Consider the following 22324-nt stretch of genomic DNA (forward strand, 5'->3'; position numbering starts at 1 on the left):
TAAAAAAGGGGGAGGGAGAAACAGAGGGAGTGAATGTGTGTGTTGTGGACCTAGAAATGTTAAATTACTTTCTCCCTAAGGTATTTTACTTATATTTAAAAGAGATGAACTTTACTTATTTCCAGATTCCCTGCAATCACTTTACTGAGTATATTTCTTTATTTTTTTAATTTATAAACTGAAGCAATATTGAATCAACTCAGTGATTTCTGACTAAATTCTCTCTCCAAAGAGTAAAGCTAGGTTTTTACAAGAGTATCTAAATAGGTTTGAATTTTCATTATCTTTGGATTATGCTATGCCCTGTCAATTGCACATGGCATTCGACATTGTGGTTCCAATATGTTATATAATATTAATGACCAAGGCTTTGTTAAATATCATTTCAACAATGAAATAGGATACTATATAAAGGAGCCCTTTTGTTGTAAGTGTTTCCACAGCCTTGGATGAGGATGAACCAGCCTTGCCTCCAAGCCAAAATGTTGAGCATTGAAGTGCCATTTCCCCGATTCTCAATGTATCCTGCCCACGTTTCCACTCTACCTTCCAGCATCAAGTTCATCGTTCTGTTGGTCACAGCTCTTCAAGAAATTTTTTAAGGATTTTTGTCTGAAACACAATTTCTGGAATGAGTTCCAGACCTTCATCACTTTCTGGATGAAAACTTTTATGCTCATTGTCCCACTAATCCTTCTACCAATCATCTTAAATCTAATTCCCCTGATTTTCAAATCCTCTTCAAGGGAAATAGGCCCATCATATTTACTCAACCTTTGTCCCTCTTAATTTTATACACCTCATTCTCTCTTCACCTGCTTACGTTATAAAGACAGCTATGTTACCCTCATCCAGTCTTCCCCCATTTCTATATTTCCCTGTTCCAACAGCATCTTCTGCACTGTCTTCAGTGCAATTAGAATCAGAATCATGTTTATTATTACTGGCATGTGACGTGAAATTTGTTAACTTAGCAGCAGCAGTACAATGTAATACATAATATAGAAGAAAAAAATAAAATAATAATAATAAATAAGTAAATCTTATTTAGTATACTTTATACAGTACATGTATATTGAATAGATTAAAAATCATGCAAAATATTGAAATACTATATAATTTTTTTTAAAATGAGGAATGTTCAAGAATTCAATGTCCATTTAGGAATCGGATGGCAGAGGGGAAGAAGCTGTTCCTGAATCGCTGAGTGTGTGCCTTCAGGCTTCTGTACCTCCTACCTGATGGTAACAGTGAGAAAAGGACATGTTCAGGGTGCTGGAAGTCCTTAATAGTGGATGCTGAGACACCGCTCCGTGAAGATGTCCTGCATACTTGGTAGGCTAGTACCCAAGATGGAGCTGACTAGATTTATAACCTTTTGCAGCTTCTTTTGGTCCTGTGCAGCAGCTCCCCCCCACCCCCCATACAAGAGATGCTCTCCATGGTACATCAAGATAAGTTTTAAAGTGCATTTGTTGATGTACTAAATCGCTTCAAACTCCTAATGAAGTTCAGCTGCTGTCTTGCTTTCTTTATAACTACATCGATATTTTGGGATCAGGATAGATCCTCAGAGATCTTGACACCCAGGAACTTGAAGCTGCTCACTCTCTCCACTTCTGATCCCTCTATGAGGATTGGTATGTGTTCCTTCATCTTACTCTTCCTGAAGTCCACAATCAGCTCTTTTGTCTTAATGATGTTGAGTGCCAGGTTGTTGCTGTGGCACCATTCCACTAGTTGGCATATCTTACTTCTGTACGCCCTCTTGTCACCACCTGAGATTCTACCAACAATGGTTGTATCATCAGCAAATTTATAGATGGTATTTGAGCTATGCCTAGCCACATAGTCATGGGTAGATAGAGTAGAGCAGTGGACTAAGCACACACCCCTGGGGTGCATCAGTGTCAATCGTCATCGAGGAGGAGATGTTATAGCCAATTGTGGTCTTCTGGTTAGAAAGTCAAGGATCCAATTGCGGAGGGAAGTACAGAGGCCCAGGTTCTGCAACTTCTCAGTTAGGGTTGTGGGAATGATGGTATTAAATGCTGAGCTATAGTCGATGAACAGCATCCAGGTGGTCTAAAGCCATTGAGATTGCATCTGCCGTTGACTTACTGTGACAATAGGCAAATTGCAATGGGTTCAGGTCCTTGCTGAGGAAGAAGTTCAGTTTAGTCATAACTAGCCTCTCAAAGCATTTCATCATTCTAGATGTGTGTGCTACCGGGCGAAAGTCATTAAGGAACATCATATTATTCTTCTTAGGCACTGGTATAATTGTTGCCTTTTTGAAGCAAGTGGGATCTTCTGCCCGTAGCAGTGAGAGGTTGAAAATCCTCCTGCTAGTTGGTTGACACAGGGTTTCAGAGCCTTACCAGGTACTCCATTGGGACCTTCCACCTTGTGAGGGTTCATTCTCTTTAAAGACAGCCTAACATTGGCCTCTGAGACAGCGGTCACAGGGTCATCAGGTGCAGCAGGGATCTTCACAGCTGTAGTTGTGTTCTCCCTTTCAAAGCGTGTATAGAAGGTGTTGAGTTCATCTGGTAGTGAAGCATTGCTGCCTTTCACGCTATTGGGTTTTGTAGGAAGTAATGTCTTGCAGACCCTGCCAGGGTTGTCGTGCATCCGATGTCGCCTCCAAATTGTTTCATTGCCCTTGAAATAACCCTCTGCAAATCATACCTGGTTTTCTGGTACAGGCCTGTGTTGCCAGACTTGAATATCACAGATCCAGCCTTCAGCAGACAATGTACTTCCTGGTTCATCCATGGATTTTGGTTTGGGAATGTGCAGCAAGTCTTGTAGGTACACACTCATCCACACAGGTTTTAATGAATTTGGTAACAACTGCACATATTCATCCACGTTTGAAGATGAATCCAGTCCACTGATTCAAAGCAGTCCTGTAGATGCTCCTGTGCTTCCCTTGTCCATACCTTCTTGGTCTTCACTACTGGTGCTGCAGTCTTCAGTCTCTGCCTGTACTCAGGAGTAGAAGTACAGCCAGGTGATCAGACTTCCCCAAGTGAGGGTGTGGAATAGCACAGTAGGCATTCTTGATGGTGGTGTAGCAATGGTCCAGTGTGTAGTTTCCTCTGGCATTGCAAGTGATCTGTTGATGGTAGTTGCTTAGTGATTTTTTTCAGACTGGCCTGGTTAAAATCCCCCAAAACAATGGTGGGTACACTGTTTTGTGCATGTTGATCCCATTGCTCAGATCATCTATAGCCTGTATGACATTGGCCTGAAGTGGAATGTAAACTGCAACAAAAATGACCCCAGAGAACTCCTGGGGTAGGTAAAAATGATGCCACTTTACTACTAGATATTCCAGGTCTGGTGAGCAGAAAGGACACCTTTCTCCAAAATTGACTGGAACTCTAAATAATCCTCAAACCATGGTCTAACTAGTGCAGTGTACAGTTCGGGCATAATTTCCCTAGTTTTATATGTTCATCCTAAAGGAATGCATCCCTCTGCCTTTTTATTCACCTTGTTGCCCTGTCCAGGTACCAATTAGCACAACTTGTTACAGCCAACCAATCGGATGATTGCTCCGGTTCATTCTCTGCTCATTAGCAAACCTTCAATCTATGTCTTTACCACAATGGAATGAAGTATGATTTTATCTGATGAGCTTGCATAGCATTTCCTCTAATCCTTTTTCATGACCAAATGCACGTCTCTCATAGATTTTCGCTTACCTACTGCAAGTAGCAAGCTGAGAAAACTGAGTTATGCTTTCATAAATTCATGATGAATCTACCTGATCATTTTACACTTTACATGCATTAACACATCCCTAATATTTTCCTACAATTCTGATGTCGGCCCTTCTTCCCTCCTTTCTAAAACAGCTGGATTATATTTCCTGCTTTCCAATCCATATGTATCATTCTCAAACCTAAGGAATTCTGGAAGATCAGAACCAACACAATCACTCCTGCAGGTATCTCTCGTAAACAATGTAGGGTATCAGCTTCAGGGGACTAACTGTTCTTTATCCCCTTTCTACAACTCTATTTCTTTACTAACACACTTTTAGTTTCTCATTACCACTAGACGATTTCTGGAATATAGTTTTTACTTTTGTCTCATGGAGACAATTGGAAATGCTTAGAAACTGGTACCTTCAATGAATCTGAATTTCAGAAGTACACAGAGCTTCTATTATTTAGCAGGCTTAGTGCTATTGACCACAGGTAAACATCTCACCTAGGGGTTCCCAACTTTTGTTATGCCATGTATCCTTACCATTACCAAGTGTTCCGTGGACACTAGGCTGGGAACCCTTTCTTCGGGCAAAAGTTTTGCTTAATGGTTCTACTATTTCTTTATTCCCTCTCAGCACACCTCCACCTGTGACAGACATTATTCATTACTCTTTATGTTTTATTTTGCTTCTACCAGGGTCTTACAATCGCTTTATTCCTCTTTTATATATTCTTCCATGTTAATTTTTTGCTCTCTTTATCAATTCCTGGATAATGCTAATGAATTCTTACATTTTCCTAATCCACTAATTCTTTTGAACAAAATAATCTATTTTCTTTTTCCTGAACTTCTCACGTTCTCTACATTTCAATACTTGCCCGGTGGGTTTTTATTCCTTCACATATACTAGTAGTAAATAATAAATAATGTCTTTGTTCACTTGTCATGCCTTATCTCTATCTTTTTTAAAAGAAAAAAGCTAAGAGGAAGATATAATATTTGTCACATGTATATGGAGTATTGTGTACAGTTCTGGTCACCGAATTATAGGAAAGATGTCAACAAAATAGAGAGAGTACAGAGAAGATTTACTAGGATATTGCCTGGGTTTCAGCACCTAAGTTACAGGGAAAGGTTGAACAAGTTAGGTCTTTATTCTTTGGAGCGTAGAAGGTTGAGGGGGGACTTGATAGAGGTATTTAAAATTATGAGGGGGATAGATAGAGTTGACATGGATAGGCTTTTTCCATTGAGAGTAGGGGAGATTCAAACAAGAGGACAAGAGTTGAGAGTTAGGGGGCAAAGGTTTAGGGGTAACACGAGGGGGAATTTCTTTACTCAGAGAGTGGTAGCTGTGTGGAACGAGCTTCCAGTAGAAGTGGTAGAGGCAGGTTCAGTATTATCATTTAAAGTAAAGTTGGATAGGTATATGGACAGGAAAGGAATTGAGGGTTATGGGCTGAGTGCAGGTCGATGGGACTAGGTGAGAGTAAGCATTCGGCATGGACTAGAAGGGCTGAGATGGCCTGTTTCTGTGCTGTAATTGTTATGTTTTTTTTAATATCAAAATATTAGCTTTATTTGCCACATGTATAACACAGTCAGTGAAATATGTTATTTGCTTCAATGACCAACACAGTCCAAGGATGTGCTGAAGGCATCCCGCAAGTGTTGCAGTGCTTCCAGCACCCACAGATCACTAACACTAAAGCACGTCTTTGGAATGTGGGAAGAAACTGCAGCACCAGAGGACACTCACACAGCCATGGGGAGAATGCACAAACTCCTTACAGACAGCAGCATTGACTGAACCCTAATCGCTGGCATCATAAGGTGTTGAACTAATTGCTATGCTGTCAGGCTGCCTATCCTATCATTTAATCAAATTTCCCTAAGATAATTGTTTTAACCAATACAGTGGATTCCAGTTAATTGGGTTATCAGTTAATTGGGGCAGCCACTTATTTGGGACAACTCTCAAAGAACAAAAATAAATCATGACAGTAGCTGGGGTAATGTTGAAAGGACTAGATAAGGTGGATGTGGAGAGGACATTTCCTGTGGTAGGGGCATCCAGAACTAGAGGGGACAGCCTCAAAATTGAGGGGCAACCTTTTAGAACTGAGGTAAGGAGGAACTTTTTTAGTCAGAGGGTAGTGAATCTGTGGAATGCTCTGCCACAGGCTGCAGTGGAGGCCAAGTCTGTGGGTATAAGTAAAGCGGAAGGTGATCATTTCCTGATCGGTCAGGACATCAAAGGATATGGTGAGAAGGCAGGTGTATGGGGTTGAGTGGGATCCAGGATCAGCCCTGATGGAATGGTGGAGTGGACTTGATGGGCTGAATGGCCTAATTCTGCTTCTATGGCTTATTGCCTTTATTCATTTGGGACACTATGCCACTTATTTGGGACAGGAGACTATTGCCAAAAAGCATCTAACTAGCATTATTTGCATGCACTTGTGTGGCTGTTAGATACAACAGCATGTATCTAGCAAATAGTTTTTAAATAGCATCAGTTGTGGGTGTTTGTGTTCAAAAAGCAGTGATTTTCGTCACTGATAGTTGGTGAGAAATAAACAATAAGACAATTCAGAACTGTTATGTTCACTGCAGTTTTAAGCATTCAGGCTTCCAGATGCCAGAAACAGCTTGGAGTGAAAATGAAACGACTTCACTATTTCAACAAGTTAAGAACTATGAAGAATTTGAAGGTAAACATGAGGAAATCTGCAGATGCTGGGAATTCAAGCAACATACACAAAATGCTGGTGGAACGCAGCAGGTCAGGCAGCATCTATAGGGAGAAGTGCTGTCAATGTTTCGGGCCGAGACCCTTCGTCAGGACGAACTGAAAGGAAAGATAGTAAGAGATTTGAAAGTAGGAGGGGGAGGGGGAGATCTGAAATGACAGGAGAAGACCGGAGGGGGTAGGGTGAAGCTGAGAGCTGGAAAGGTGATTGGCAAAAGGGATACAGAGCTAGAGAAGGGAAAGGATCATGAGATGGGAGGCCTAGGGAGAAAGAAAAGGAGAGGGGAGCACCAGAGGGAGATGGAGAACAGGCAGAGTGATGGGCAGAAAGAGGGAAAAAAAAAGGGGGGGAGAAAAGCTAAATATATCAGGGATGGGGTAACAGGGGAAGGAGGGGCATTAACGGAAGTTAGAGAAGTCAATGTTCATGCCATCAGGTTGGAGGTTACCCAGCCGGTATATAAGGTGTTGTTCCTCCAACCTGAGTGTGGCTTCATCTTGACAGTGGAGGAGGCCATGGACAGACATATCAGAATGGGAATGGGATGTGGAATTAAAATGTGTGGCCACTGGGAGATCTTGTTTTCTCTGGCGGACAGAGCGTAGGTGTTCAGCGAAATGGTCTCCCAGTCTGCATCTGGTTTCACTGATATATAAAAGGCCACACCGGGTATCGACAATCATCTTGAATGATACAATGAAAATGAAGATTTGGAAGATGTAATTGTCAACAGCATTGTCTGAAGGTAGTCCATTATCTACAGTAGGTGTCTGCGCTGATTTTGTTCATTTACAGTCAATACTCTGTCGATAACTATTAGGAACTAATACACATTTTTACAATACTGTAGTATTGGTAATGTTCTAATTCATTCTGTATTTCATTTAAATACATAATTTGTTACTCAGTTAAATGGTAGTTTGTCTTTTTTTAATACCTTTTTAACTATTTCCATGAAATTTCGGTTAATTGGGGCAGCCACTTAATTGGGCCAAGATGCATTGGTCCCGATGTGCCCCAATTAACCAGAATACACTGTGTCTCTTTCCCGCTGTGGGATAACTGGCTTCCTCGGAGGTATGAGTTTTGGCTCTTCAGCATAGTCTTGCGGGATTTCCTCACACAAAGTTTTAAAAAGTTCTATAATAGCCAATGAGTAGACCAACATATGAGGCGCAATAATAAGCAAGAAATAGTAAAGGATATTAATTTGGAAAATCCATTTCACTTAATGCCTCAGTTATTATTTGTTCTTGTCATTTGCAACCATGATCTCGGAAGTAACCTTTAATTCCTGGGAACTTCAGTTCCTGGTAACCCTCGTCAAAATCAGGATCTGGTTCAGTAACACTGAAATATGTTGTGAAATTTGTTGTTTTGTGGTAGCAGTACATTGCAATACATAAAACTATTATAAATTACAAGAAGAAATATAAATACAGTACTGGGCAAAAGTCTTAAGCATCTATATATATGTAAATAAAAAACTAGGGTGTCTAAGACTTTTGCACAGTAATTTTACATATTGCCTTGTACTACAGCGTGAAAACAAAATCATGAGTGATGATAAACATGATTCTGATATTGGTCTCTACAGTGGACTGAGAGTGGGAAGGGGACAGGGAGAGGGGAATCGTGGTTGGGAAAGAGGGAAGAAAGAGGGGAGAGAATGGGAAACACCAGACAGATATTCTGTAATGAGAAGAAGCTGTCCTAAAACATTTTGCTTGTTTGTCAGGCTCCTGTATATCTTACCTGATGGTAGCAATGAGAAGAGGGCATGTCCCGGTTGGTGGGGGTCCTTCATGATGGATACCATTTTTTAAGGCTTCACCTTTTGAAGAACCCCAGTGATGTGCAATCTGCTCATGTCAACTTCACATTAATGAATGGATGAGGAAATATTTCAAAGTAATGAGATAATTGAAATGAGGAAGTAACTCTAGGTACTGATTGCGCACTTAAAAACCTAAATTTTAAATCTGACGCAACCCATGTTAACTCGGCTAGACTGCAAGAAACAATTGATATATTTATTATGCACCAGTAACAGCACAGAGCAGAATTCAGTGTAATACAGAAAATGTAACTTGTCCAAAAGCCTCAAAGACAAGCTTCCCTACTGTTAATTCTGATGACTTCATTCACTCGGTGGCCGTAATTGTCATTTCAGGGGCCCAGAAGGAAGCCACACTACAGATGTACAGCAGGAATTTTAAACCAAGATCAACCTGTGACATTTTAATAATCCCGAAAGCCTTCACTCTGCAGACGAACAATGTAAGACATGAAATATCAGCAGATTCCTATTCTCACTCTCATTACAACTTCAAATTCTCTGCCACACTAATGCTATTTTTCCATTACCCAGTGCAGAGATGCAGAGACATTCATTAACAGCCCTGTACCTTGACGCACATTTGCAGCCCGTGGTACATCTGTCCTGACACTTCGCTGTAAGATTGTGTTAAATGATAACTATCCTCCAGGCTAATATTACCCTGCTTTTTAATAAAGACAAATGCAATTGTTCTTTTTCGTTCAGTGCACAGAATTTGTTCATTAGTTAACTGGTCAGAAATGGAGTCTGTATAATCGAAGGCAATGTATAATGATGTTTGCTAATTGTGCAGACTCTGTGTTCCTCTGCTAGGTACATCTGCACCTTTGGGACTATGGTGGGCCACCATGCTGTTCGACTGATGAGGAAAACACGAAGGTTCTAGGTTCCCAAGTGATTGCACAATTTCCATGTGGTTGACCAGCCCTCTGCTCGGACTCATCAGTGATGGACAATCGGTTACCCTGGATGTAACTAGTAGAGTGGATAGGGGAGAGCCAGTGGATGTGGTATATTTAGATTTTCAAAAGGCTTTTGACAAAGTCCCACACAGGAGATTAGTGTGCAAACTTAAAGCACACAGTATTGGGGGTATGATATTGATGTGGATAGAGAATTGGTTGGCAGACAGGAAGCAAAGAATGGGAGTAAACGGGACCTCTTCAGAATGGCAGGCAGTGACTAGTGGGGTACCGCAAGGCTCAGTGCTGGGACCCTAGTTGTTTACAATATATATTAATGATTTAAACGAGGGAATTAAATGCAACATCTCCAAGTTTGCAGATGACACAAAGCTGGGCGGCGGTGTTAGCTGTGAGGAGGATGCTAAGAGGATGCAGGGTGACTTGGATAGGTTAGGTGAGTGGGCAATTTCATGGCAGATGCAATTTAATGTGGATAAATGTGAGGTTCTCCACTTTGGTTGCAAGAACAGGAAAATAGATTATTATCTGAACGGTGGCCGATTAGGAAAAGGGGAGATGCAACAAGATCTGGGTGTCATTGTACACCAGTCATTGAAGGTGGGCATGCAGGTACAGCAGGCGGTGAAAAAGGCAAATGGTATGTTGGCATTCATAGCAAAAGGATTTGAGTACAGGAGCAGGGAGGTTCTACTGCAGTTGTACAAGGCCTTGGTGAGACCGCACCTAGAGTATTATGTGCAGTTTTGGTCCCCTAATCTGAGGAAAGACATTCTTGCCTTAGAGGGAGTACAGAGAAGGTTCACCAGATTGATTCCTGGGATGGCAGGACTTTCATATGAAGAAAGACTGGATCGACTAGGCTTATACTCACGGGAACTTAGAAGATTGAGGGGGGATCTTATTGAAACGTGTAAAATTCTAAAGGGATTGGACAGGCTAGAGCCAGGAAGACTGTTTCCAATGTTGGGGAAGTCCAGAACGAGGGGTCACAGTTTAAGGATAAAGGGGAAGCCTTTTAGTACCGAGATGAGGAAAAAACTTCTTCACACAGAGAGTGGTGAATCTGTGGAATTCTCTGCCACAGGAAACGGTTGAGGCCGGTTCATTGACTATATTTAAGAGGAAGTCAGATATGGCCCTTGTGGCTAAAGGGATCAGGGGGTATGGAGAGAAAGCTGGTACAGGGTTCTGAGTTGGATGATCAGCCATGATCATACTGAATGGCAGTGCAGGCTCAAAGGGCCAAATGGCCTACTCCTGCACCTATTTTCTATGTTTCTATGTTTCTAAATGTGCATCAGTCTTCTCAGCTCAACATGTCATTGCATCTATTGTTTTATGACCATTAAGCTATGGTCTTAATCATATTAACTTTCTATCACAGCTGCCTCGGGAAAGCAGCCAACATAATAAAACACACCTCCCATCCTAGACATTTACTCTTCTCCCTGTTTCCATTGGACAGAAGATACAAAAACTTAAAAATTCATACCATCAGACTCAAGGGCGCACTCAATCCTGCTGTTATGAGACACCTGAACAGAACTTTTGCATGATATAGATGAATTCTTGATCTCACAATCTTACATCTTATTTGTCTAACTCACCACCTCTGTAACTGTAACACTATATTCTGCATTCTGTCTTCCTTCCCACAACCCCAATGTACTTCTATTTGGAATAATCTGTCTAGATTGCATGCAAACAAAACTTTTCACCATATCTTGTTGTATAAGACCATAAAGTATAAGACATAGGAGCAGAATCAGGCCATTCTGTCCATCCAGTCTGTTCTGCCATTCAATCATGGCTGATTTATTATCCCTCTCAATCCCATTCTTCTGCTTTCTCCCTGTTACCCTTGTACTAATCAAAAACCTATCAACATCTGCCTTTCAATATATCCAGTGACTTAGCCTCCACAAACATCTCTGACAATGACTTCTGCAGATTCACCACCCTCTGGCTAAAGAACTTCCTCCTCATCTCTGTTCTAATGAGATAATAATGTGTATGTGACAAGAACAAAGCAATATCCAATTGAGTTGGTTAAAATTATTGCTATTATCTCAAGTCGAAGTGATACAAGTAGTAGTTTTCCACAAGATGGACCATTCACTTCATAGTTATAGAGTATCTTGTTACCTTTCAAGATTTTCCACCATTACCATACACCCTCCTTGTCACTCTTCTTACCATCCATCCTATGTCTTTCCCATACTTTATGAATCTCTGGGGATTTTAATCTATTTTCAGATAATTTTCTTTTAATATAATTTATAAGATGAATTACATTAAATGTTTTCCCTGGATAAACAGCTAAAAATCCCCAAAGCATTGACACTTTCCATCAAGCAAGTGAATTTCAAGTCTGCACCACAACGTTGCACAAAAAAAACCATTTGAAAATGAAAGTATTTTATCTTTTATATCTATTATGAAATGAATACAGAGAGCTCAAAATGGATTGAAGTATCTAAATGAATCTCAAGGGCTCCAATAATGTCTGTAAGCTGCTCAAGCTTGGCTCTTGTAGTTTGTATTGCAATTTAAAATCTATGATTAGATTGCTGTGTTATAATTCACGGAGGGAACCATTGTCTGCCTTGTAATGGAAACAGTGGGTGGTACAATGACTCGCTCTGCAATATGTTACTGAGATATTTAATCTTTGTAGGAGTTGTATTATACTAAATTATGCATATAATAAAAAGTGTGACACCATTCAGGAAGGGTTTTCATAATATATGTAGTTAGTCCCTTACCACCTTTGACCACCAAACTAAATCTTTTCTTACACTTCCCTACTTCTCTGAAGATCGTCACCTTGTCGTGTTGGAGAGACTTGTAAGTTCCCAAGATGCCAAAAGTGATGTCGTGTGAAGTTTAGCCATCTGGTATTTAGCTCCTGATAGGGTCACCCACAGGGGTAAGGTCAAGGGGGAGGTTCCAGACAAAGAGCGATCAAACCAAGACCTCAACAGTGGTGAGGCTGGTGGAAGATGATGACACATCACAACAGCAGTGAAGATGGAGGAAGGCTGTAGTCGTGAAGGGTCCCCAGTCGTCTTGCATTCCATAGCGCTGGACCCTGACACCAATCTGTCAATACCATGTGGTAGCTGTCTGTGCCGCCCCACATTAAACAAAGCCATGCACTAGCATTCTTCATTAAGAGAATCCTCCTAATCTGCACCAGAATATGTGGATCCCGGATTGGCCTCTGAAGCCACCCAAGAACCAACCAACAGACAACCCCTTAGGAGAACAGCATACTCAACTCGAGTGATCACACTATTACTGCTACACTTTCGCTGACGTTGTTTGAACAAGGTCAATACAAAAATTACATGCAGGACTTGGATCCTGGATACACACCACAGAAAAATATCCTTTAGCTCACTGAATCCAGGCAAATCATCAAGCATCCATTTTGCACTAATCTTTTGCCCATATTACTCTCCTTGTCCTTGGATGTGCAAATGGCAGTCCACGATCATCTTCTCAAAAGCAATTAGGAATGGACTATAACTGCTACCCTTGCCAGTGATGTCCAGATTCCAAAAATAAAAACAAATAAAAAACAATCTTTTCTCTTCATTACCTGATTTTACAAAAATGGGGTTGCTGAGAGGAAGTGTTACTGCTGCAACGATAGACAGCCTTCTGCCCAAGTGCAGGTGCGGTGATCAAACTGCACACACTGGCACTATTGCAGATGGAATTTGGACAGGCAGTGTGATGCTTTAATGAGGGTAAAGCAGCCAAACTCAAGACTTTCTTGGGAGAAGACAAACCACATTGCTAACAAGATGGGATGTGGCTCTTCAAGGAGGTAGCTGGTCAATCAGCCAACACAAATCAGCAACGGCAAAAAGCCCATAAAAGAAAAGGAAGATAAAGGAGGCAGGAGGATAGGTGAAGTGGGGAAACAACTTTAGGTCCACTCTACCACAGCCTTTAAATATTCGGTAGATGTCAGACATTCCACCCACTCCCCCACCTCCATTCTTCTAAACTCCAGTGAGTCCAGTCCAAGAACCATCAAATTTTTCTCATGTATTAACCCCTTCATTCCCAGGATCATTCTCTGGGCCCTCTACAATACCAGCACATCCTTTCATAGATAAGGGGCCCAAGACTGCTCACAATACTCCAAATGAGGCCTCACCAGTGCCTCACCAGAGAAAAGCCTCAGCATTACATCCTTGCTTTTAACGAATAGAGAATGAGATGATAAACTGGGTATTGACTGATTATTGCCAAATGTACCAGAATATTGTGAAAAACTTTTGTTTGAGTGCCATCCAGACAGATCATCGAGGTAGTGCAAAAGGAAAACAGAATGCAGAATGTGTCTAGTTCTGGTCATCTACCTACAGGAAAGATATCAATAAGATTGAATGAATGCAGAGAAAACCTACAAGGATGTTGCTGGGACTTGAGGACCTGAGTTGCAGGGAAAGGTTGAATAGGTTCTGTTTATTCCCAGGAGCCGAGGAGAATGATGGCAGCTTTGATAGAGTGGTGAAAATGTGGAATAAACTACCAGCTTGCGATGAGGGATTGAGCACAAAATGTGATGAAACAGAAAACAGAGTGAAGGGTTCAGAGAGGTAAAGATCAAATGAGGAACTCCGAGTGCAATGAAGAAAGGGGAAAAGCTCATGTAGGACCTTCTTTCTGGCATGGTAACATCACTATTATTTGTAATCAGCAGCTCGTATTTCTGTTTAGCTCAAGGCCCTTCACCTATAGTGCTGGCTCTCGATCTGAAAGGTTGAATGGTCTTGGCATCCCTCAATCTCCCAGGATACTGAACTTGGTTGTCTAATCTGGTACACAGCAGTGCTGTTGCATGGCCCATGCATCTTCTTACTATGCCCCATGAACTGAATATTACCTTCTCCTAACATCACAGCAATGTTTCCCTCTCAATTCCAGCACTTGTTAAAAGTTGTGAACATAGCAGAAAAGTAGGCACTTGAGTAGGTGTCACTTGCAAGATAGTATGTGATTATTGCTGACAAAAGATGTCAAAATTATCAAATAAGGTCAAACAAACACAAGTCTCTAACCAACAGCTTGCATCATAAGGGGACATGATTAGACAAAAAAGATGACAATGAATCACAGCCCATCAACAATCTTAACTGTTGATACGGTCTGTGAAAGCACAGAGTAAAAAAAAACGGAAGTGTTTATCTGGTTTGTCCAGCATTCCAAGCTGTGCAACTGGAGAAATTTGGCTACATTTGACACAGAGAGATGAATAACGCTCCAGTTAAATAAGTAAGTTTTAAGGTACATTATTTGGAAGTGGTGCATTTCTGAGAGGGGATTCTGTAGGACTGGAGACATACGAGACTGCAGAGGCTGGCATCTGGAGTAACAAACACTCTGCTGGAGAAACTCAGCAGGTCAAATAGTATCAGTGGGAGGAAAGAAGCCATCAATATTTTAACTCAAAACTTTGCATCAGGATTGGACATAATGCAGCTCCTGATGATCCTGGTGCAGCATTTCAACTCGAAACATCAACAATTCATTGTTCTCACAGATGCTGCGCCTTCCCACAGATGGTTAGGACTGAGTCAAGGTGGAAGGTGAAGTGAAGGAAATGGCACAGAGTACAAAAATGAGGCTTGGAAACATGGATGAAGAATTTTTGTCTAAATGAAGGCTAGAAGGGATTTGCAAGCAGACAAAAGAAGAATAAATGCAACTCTGTTCAGTGGTGTTGAAAACCAGGGAGGTTTAGAGAAGTGAAGTAGAGACAATTCCAAACCTTAGGCCTTACATTGGTCAGAGATGACCATGGATGTTGCATCCCAGCTGCCTATGCAGTACGCAAGCCAGGACAGTATGATATGGAGAGTGAGCAGTTGCCCATTTAGCAAGCTCCCCCTCTGCACACAGCTGCTGAATCCAAAGGAACGGCAGAGACCGGTGCAGGAACTGCCAGTCAGATGAGGCTACTTGCTTGCTGCAGCTCTTGGTGATAACATACATGGCAATGAGCCAAATTTTCCTCACAGCTGCACCTGCAAAATGCCTCGGGTAGTTTTATTTTGGTAAGACCACAAATACACTAAAAAGCTGCAGAAAGTTGTAACCTCTGCCAGCTCCATCACGGGCATGAACCTTCCCAGCTCTAACATGGCATAAGACATGCCTTTTCCTCATTGTTGCCATCAAGGAGGAGGTACAGAAGCCTGAAGGCACACACTCAACCTTTCAGGAACAGCTTCTTCCTCTCTGCCATCAGGTTTCTGAATGGACAGTGAACCCATCAACACCACCTCACTATATTTCCCTCTCCTTTTGCACTACTTACTTAATTTTTTTATATATACTTATTGTTCTAACTCAAAGTTTCTACTATTATGTATTTTAATGTACTGCTACCAAAACCGAACAAACTTCATGACATATGCCAGTGATTTTATACCTCACTCTGAACTCTAGAGACCACTGTGGGTGAAAATCCCAGGAGATCAATAGTTTTTGAGATACTCAAATCACTTCATCCGGCACCAACAATCTGTTGGTCTGATTGGTCTGAAGAACAACTGAACATCTTGACTATGTTTGCATGCTTTAATGCACTGAATTGCTGCTACATGATTGGCTGATCAGATATTTGCAGGAGTATAGGTGTACCTAACAATGTAAGTGAGAGTATTACTTTTGTTTTATTGTGATATTGTGATCACGCACTGAGAGGCGTTATTTTTGTACATTGGAATCCTTTGTAATGGGCTTAACTGTGGAGGTCTTTGGTGAGTAAGGAAATAATGCTTCTTCTTCAGACGATTATTCTTTAAATGTGCTTATCAAAGGGGAATGACTCTTTGTTCAGTTCAGGGACAGCCATCAGCAAGGAACTCTTATGCTCTGAAAACATTGATTGTTGAGAAGTTGAAAGAAGTGGTTAGATTGCAGTATGCAGTAAAAGGAGAGAAAATCACCAGGAAATATATAAGCAGAGCTCCTAAAGATGAGGATAGAGGACTAGAACTGTTTTTTTAACCCAAGTTCATTGAGATCTGAATCTAGGGCAGGGACAGGGGTTTGGTACAGGCTGGGCTGACTCGGTTGTATACTCCAATAATACTTTCAAGCTAAGTTCAGGTTGGCTCTTGCTTGGCTCATTATACCACTTAGATCACAGAATCACAGAAAACAGGAACAGGAGTAGCCAATCTCCCCTTCCAGCCAGCTCCACCATTCAAAATAATCATGGCTTATCATCCAGACTGAATACCCTGTTCCTGCTTTCTCCTCATATTTCTTCACCCCAAAACAATATCTAAATCCTTCTGAAATATATTTAACAGTTTTACTTTAATGTCCTTCTGGGGTAGATAATTCTACAAGTTCACCACTCTTCAGTAGAAAAAGAATTTTCTTTATATCTTACTCTTAAATGGCTTATCCATTATCCTCAGTCTGTCATCCTCGGTCTATTCTACCCAATTACATCCAGGTGACCATTTAACTTACTAATTCTTAGGCAGGTGTGTTTACATTTTTAATCTCTCCCTCTTCCAGTGTAGAGTGCTCTCCTGCTTTAAAACTACTGCCTACCATTGTCCCGGTACCTAAAAAGGCCAAGGTAACATGTCTGAACGACTGGCATCCTATCACACTCACCTCAATAATAAGCAAATGCTTTGAGAGGCTGGTCAAAGATTCAACCTACAGCAGGTTACTACCCACACTGGACCCCCCACAATTCACCTACCAACACAACCGAAGCTGTGACAGACATCGGTGATAGACATGTTGTGTTGGATCGACAGATGATGCAATAGCCACAGCTCTACACACCATCCTTACACATCTGGAGAAGAAGGATGCTTATGTGAGAATACTGTTCTTGGACTACAGTTCAGCATTCAACACCATATATCCCCCCAAGTTTGACAAGAAGCTCAGAGACCTTGGCCTTCACCCTGTCTTGTGTAGCTGGATCCTGGACTTCCTGTCAGGTTGCTGGCAAATGCTAAGAGTGGGCTCCCTCAACTCTGACCCTCAACACAGGAGCCCCTCAGGGCTGTGTCCTAAGCCCCCTCCTTTACTCTCTGTATACCCATGACTGTGTCGCAACCCACAGCTCCAATCCTCTAATTAAATTTGCTGATGACACTACACTGATTGGCCTAATCTCAAATATAATGAGGTGGCCTACAGAGAAGAAGTCATCACCCTGACACAGTGGTGTCAAGAAAACAACCTCTCCCTCGATGTCGCAAAAACAAAGGAGCAGGTTGTGGATTACGGGAAGAACGGAGACAGGCTAACCCCTATTGACATCAATGGATCTGGGGTTGAAGGGGTGAACAGCTCTAAGTTCCTCAGCATAAACATCACCAAGGATCTCACGTGGTCTGTACATACCGGCTGTGTGGTGAAAAAGGCACAATAGTACCTCTTTCACCTCAGACAATTGAGGAAGTTTGGTATGGGCCCTCAAATCCTAAGAACTTTCTACAGGGGCACAATTGAGAGCATCTTGACTGGCTGCATCACTGCCTGGTACAGGAACTGTACCTCCCTCAATCGCAGGACTCTGCAGAGAGTGGTGCAGACAGCCCAGTGTACCTGTAGTTGTTAACTTCCCACTATTCAGGGCATTTATAAAGACAGGTGTGTAAAAATGGCCTGTAAGATCATTGGGGACCCGAGTCACCCCAACCATAATCTATTCCAGCTGCTACCATCTAGGAAGCAATACCACAGCATAAAAGACAGGACCAAAAGGCTCCAGGACAGCTTCTTCCACCAGGCCATCAGGCTGATTAATTCATGCTGATACATGAATTGTACATAATATTTATTACAAATTACTATAAATTGCACATTATAAATTGTACATTTAGACGGAGACGTAACGTAAAGATTTTTACTCCTTACAGATTGTGGCAGAATTGAACCCAGATCATTGGAATTCTAATAGCATTATGCTAATTACCACACAACTGTACCATCCACAATGTGGATAAAGTTAACAACAAGTAAAGACTTCACATAATTGTTTGTGGAAGTGTAGGGTAAAAATGTGACTAAACACATTGATGAGGTGATTAAACACATTGCTGAAGGTAGAGCAGATGTAGTGTATATGGATTTCAGCAAGGCATTTGATAAGGTACCCCATGCAAGGCTTACTGAGAAAGTAAGGAGGCATGGGATCCAAGGGGACCTTACTTTGTGGATCCAGGACTGGCTTGCCCACAGAAGGCAAAGAGAAATTGTAGACGGGTCATATTCTGCATGGAGGTCAGTGACCAGTGGTGTGCCTCAGGGATCTGTTCTGGGACCTTTACTCATCATGATTTTTATAAATGACCTGGATGAGGAAGTGGAGTGATGGGTTAGTAAATTTGCTGATGACACAAAGTTTGGGGGTGTTGTGGATAGTGTGGAGGGCTGTCAGAGGTTACAATGGGACATTGATAGGATGCATGGCAGATGGAGTTCAACCCAAATAAGAGTAAAGTGGTTCATTTTGGTAGGTCAAATATGATGGCAGAAAATAGTATTAATGGTAAGACTCTTGGCAGTGTGGAGAATCAGAGGGATCTTGGGGTCCAAGTCCATAGGACACTCAAAGCTGCTGAGCAGGTTGGCTCTGTGGTTAAGAAGTCATACGGTGCATTGGCCTTCATCAATCGTGGGATTGAGTTTAAGAGCCGAGAGGTAATGTTGCAGCTATATAGGACCCTGGTCAGACCCCACTTGGAGTACTGCGCTTAGTTCTGGTTGCCTCACTACAGGAAGGATATGTAAACTATAGAAAGGGTACAGAGGAGATTTACAAGGATGTTGCCTGGATTGGGGAGCATGCTCTGTGAGAGTAGGATGGGTGAACTTGGCCTTTGCTCCTTGGAATGACGGAGGATGAGAGGTGACCTGATAGAGGTGTATAAGATGATGAAGGGCATTGATCATGTGGATAGACAGAGGTCTTTTTTTCCCAGGGCTGAAATGGTTAACACGAGTGGGCACAGGTTTAAAGTGCTTGGAAGTAGGTACAGAGGAGGTGTCAGGGTTTAAGTTTTTTACACAGTGAGTGGTGAATGTGTGGAATGGGCTGCTGGTGATGGTGGTGGAGGCGGACACAATAGGGTCTTTTAGGAGACTCCTGGATAGGTACATGGAGCTTAGAAAAATAGAGGGATATGGGTAACTCAAGGTAATTTCTGAACTAAGTACATATTCAGCACAGCATTGGGCTGAAGGGCCTGTATTGTGCTGCAATTTTCTATGTTCGAAATTATAACTAATTTCTGTGCAATAGTGAATACCAGTGAGTCTTCCTCAGAAGAACATCACTTACTACATGTTCCCTTCCAAGTCATGTACTGTTCTGATCTGGAATGTTCAGTATACCTTCATTGTTGTGGGATCTGGACTATGGAACTCTCCACCCAACAGCACTGTGTGAGAACCTTCAGCGGACAACTGCACTAGTTCAAGAAAATGGTTCACCATTACTTCCTCAAGAGGATTTATAGGTGAAGAATGAATGCATGTATTACCAGCAAACCACATAAAGGAATTAAAGCAAGAATTCTGTAATTTTGAAAGACACATTGGATTGAACAGTGTGACTGCCAAATATCCAACGTGATGGCAAGCATCTCCACCCTAAGGCTGCTCTTGGTTTGGGTGTGAAGCAGGTATCTTGGAAAATGTCAGTTCATGGGAATACATTGAGAGAAGAATCACACTAAAGCAAAGATTCATTCCTCTCTGCCTCGCCTACAGGTTTCTCTGTAGGGTATCCACGAAAGGTCACTGTACTGGGCAGGTTGGAGCTGGTGCCCTGGTCTCTCTAGCGACAGTCCTCTAGTACCACACAGCTGAGACCTTAGTACTGGTGGGCAATCAGCCTGCGACAACAAAAGATGAGGATCAAACCCCACCACCCATAGCTTGCTATCTGCAATGACAAAGAGCTCATTAAGCTACTGGGTGGGATCACAATTGTCCAGGGTGGGGTTCTGCCCAACATCCATGCTGTGCTGATAACCAAGAAAATGGGTCACCCAGCAAAGTTTATACTTAAATACCAGAAATAAAAAAAAGATTCTGTGTGAAGAACTCTGTCATGATGCAATTACAACTTTGGGCTGATCCACTAATGCAAATACTCATAATAGCCAAGCTGCCTATCAGGTCATGCACTAAAAAAACTTTATTGATGATGTTAATAGATATTTTATTTTAATATCCAGTCACTGAGGATAGAGGGTGATCATATTAATCCATCTCATGTGGTGAAAAATCCTACAGCATTAGTTGGATCACTACATTTTCACCATGTCTAATATTGCTCTCCATTGACTGACATTGAATAGGATTCAAACCCAGAATCAGGTTTACTGTCACTGACATAAGTCATGAAGTTTGTTGTTTTGTGGTAGCAGTACAGTGCAAGCATTACAAATTACTATAAGTTAGAATAAAAAAAAATAATAGTGAGATCATGTTCATGGATTCATAGACCGTTCAGAAATCTGATGGCAGAGGGGAAGAAATTGATCCTAAAACATTGAGTGTCAGTCTTCAGGCTTCCTGATGGTAGTAATGAGAAAAGGGTACTTCCTTCATGATAACACAAAGGAATTTAAAATTGCTGACCCTCTCCATCTCTGATTCCCCGATGAGGGTTGCCTCATGGACCTCTGGTTTCCTCCTTCTGAAGTCAATAATCATTTCTCTGGTCTTGCTGACATTGAATAAGAGATTGTTGCTATGGCACCACTCAGCCATATTTTCAATCTCCCTCACTACCACTGATTCCTCACCACCTTTGACTCAGCCTACGACAGTGGTATCATCAGCAAATTTAGATATGGCATTGGAGCTGTGCTGACCCTCATGTTCGTAAGTGCAAAGCAAGTAGAGCAGTGAGCTAAACCCACAGCCTTGTGGAGGAGATGTTGTTGCCAATCTGAACTGACTGGGATCAGCAAGAGGAAATCAAGGATGCAATTGCACAGGAGGTATTGAGCCCAAGGTGTTGAAGCTTATTGATTAGTTTTTGAGAGGATGATGGTATTGAATGCTGAGCTATAGTCAATAAAGAGAATCCTGATGTCTGCACCTTTGCTGTCCAGATGTTCCAGGGTTGAGTGAAGAGCCAATGAGATGGCATCTGATGTGGAACTGTTATCCCAGTTGGCATTTTGGAGCAGATCTAAATCACTTCTTGGGCAGTGGATGTAAGTGCTACTGGACGATAGTCACTGAGGCAAGTCACCATGTTCTCCTAGGCACTGTTATAATTGAAATCTGCTTGAAGCAGGTAGGTACCTCAGACTGCCAAAGTGAGAGGTTAAAGATCTCAGTGAACATACCAGCCAGTTGATCAGCAGGGGTCTTTAGGACTCAGACAGGTACCCAATCTGCACAAGATGCTTTCTATGAGTTCGCACTCCTAAAGTCTGCTCTCACATCGGCCTCAGAGACTGAAATCACAGGATCATTGGGGCTGCGGGAGTCTGTGATGGTTCCTCCAAGTTTTGACAGTCAAAGCAAGCACAGAAGGCATTGAGCTCATCTGGAAGTGAAGCCCTGTTGTCACCCATGTTGCTTGATTTCACTCTATAAGAGGTGATAGTACTCCAGTGAGAGTAAGTTGCAGAGCTATAGAGCAATAGGCAGAGCGGAAGGAAGAGATTTCTTTGCAAGGAGCCAGAAAGACTTGATGGGCTGAAGACCCTCCCCCTTTAGTTAATGACCTAAATTTCCTTTGATAGAGGTTAAGTCCACATTCCAGCACCAAAAAATGAAAGGTCCTATAACTCCAATTTTTCGATTAAAACGTGGGCAAATTTTTTTGCCAGAAAACATCTCTAAACGAGCTGCAGTATTGATGAGCTTAAACGTGACCTCCATCACTTTCTGCAGTGATATATATGTACATCCAAGTGCAGATTCCTGCATCTGCAGAGTCATTAAGGATCAGCAATATACCTGCTGAGAGTGTACACATTAATAAGAGTGCTAACTAAATGATGCACCATTAAACATATTTTTCTGGGAAATTCTCCACCAACTTTTTTTGT

General features: G+C 41.8%; 1 protein-coding gene across 2 annotated transcripts in view; it reads right to left on the reverse strand.

Annotated features, from left to right (window-relative positions):
• Positions 1-22324, reverse strand: part of dscaml1 (Down syndrome cell adhesion molecule like 1) — a 676237-nt gene that overhangs the window by 384554 nt on the left and 269359 nt on the right. The gene's annotated exons all lie outside the window — the stretch shown is intronic.

Source organism: Hypanus sabinus, chromosome X2 (genome assembly GCF_030144855.1).
Source record: "Hypanus sabinus isolate sHypSab1 chromosome X2, sHypSab1.hap1, whole genome shotgun sequence".
Lineage (NCBI taxonomy): Eukaryota > Metazoa > Chordata > Chondrichthyes > Myliobatiformes > Dasyatidae > Hypanus > Hypanus sabinus.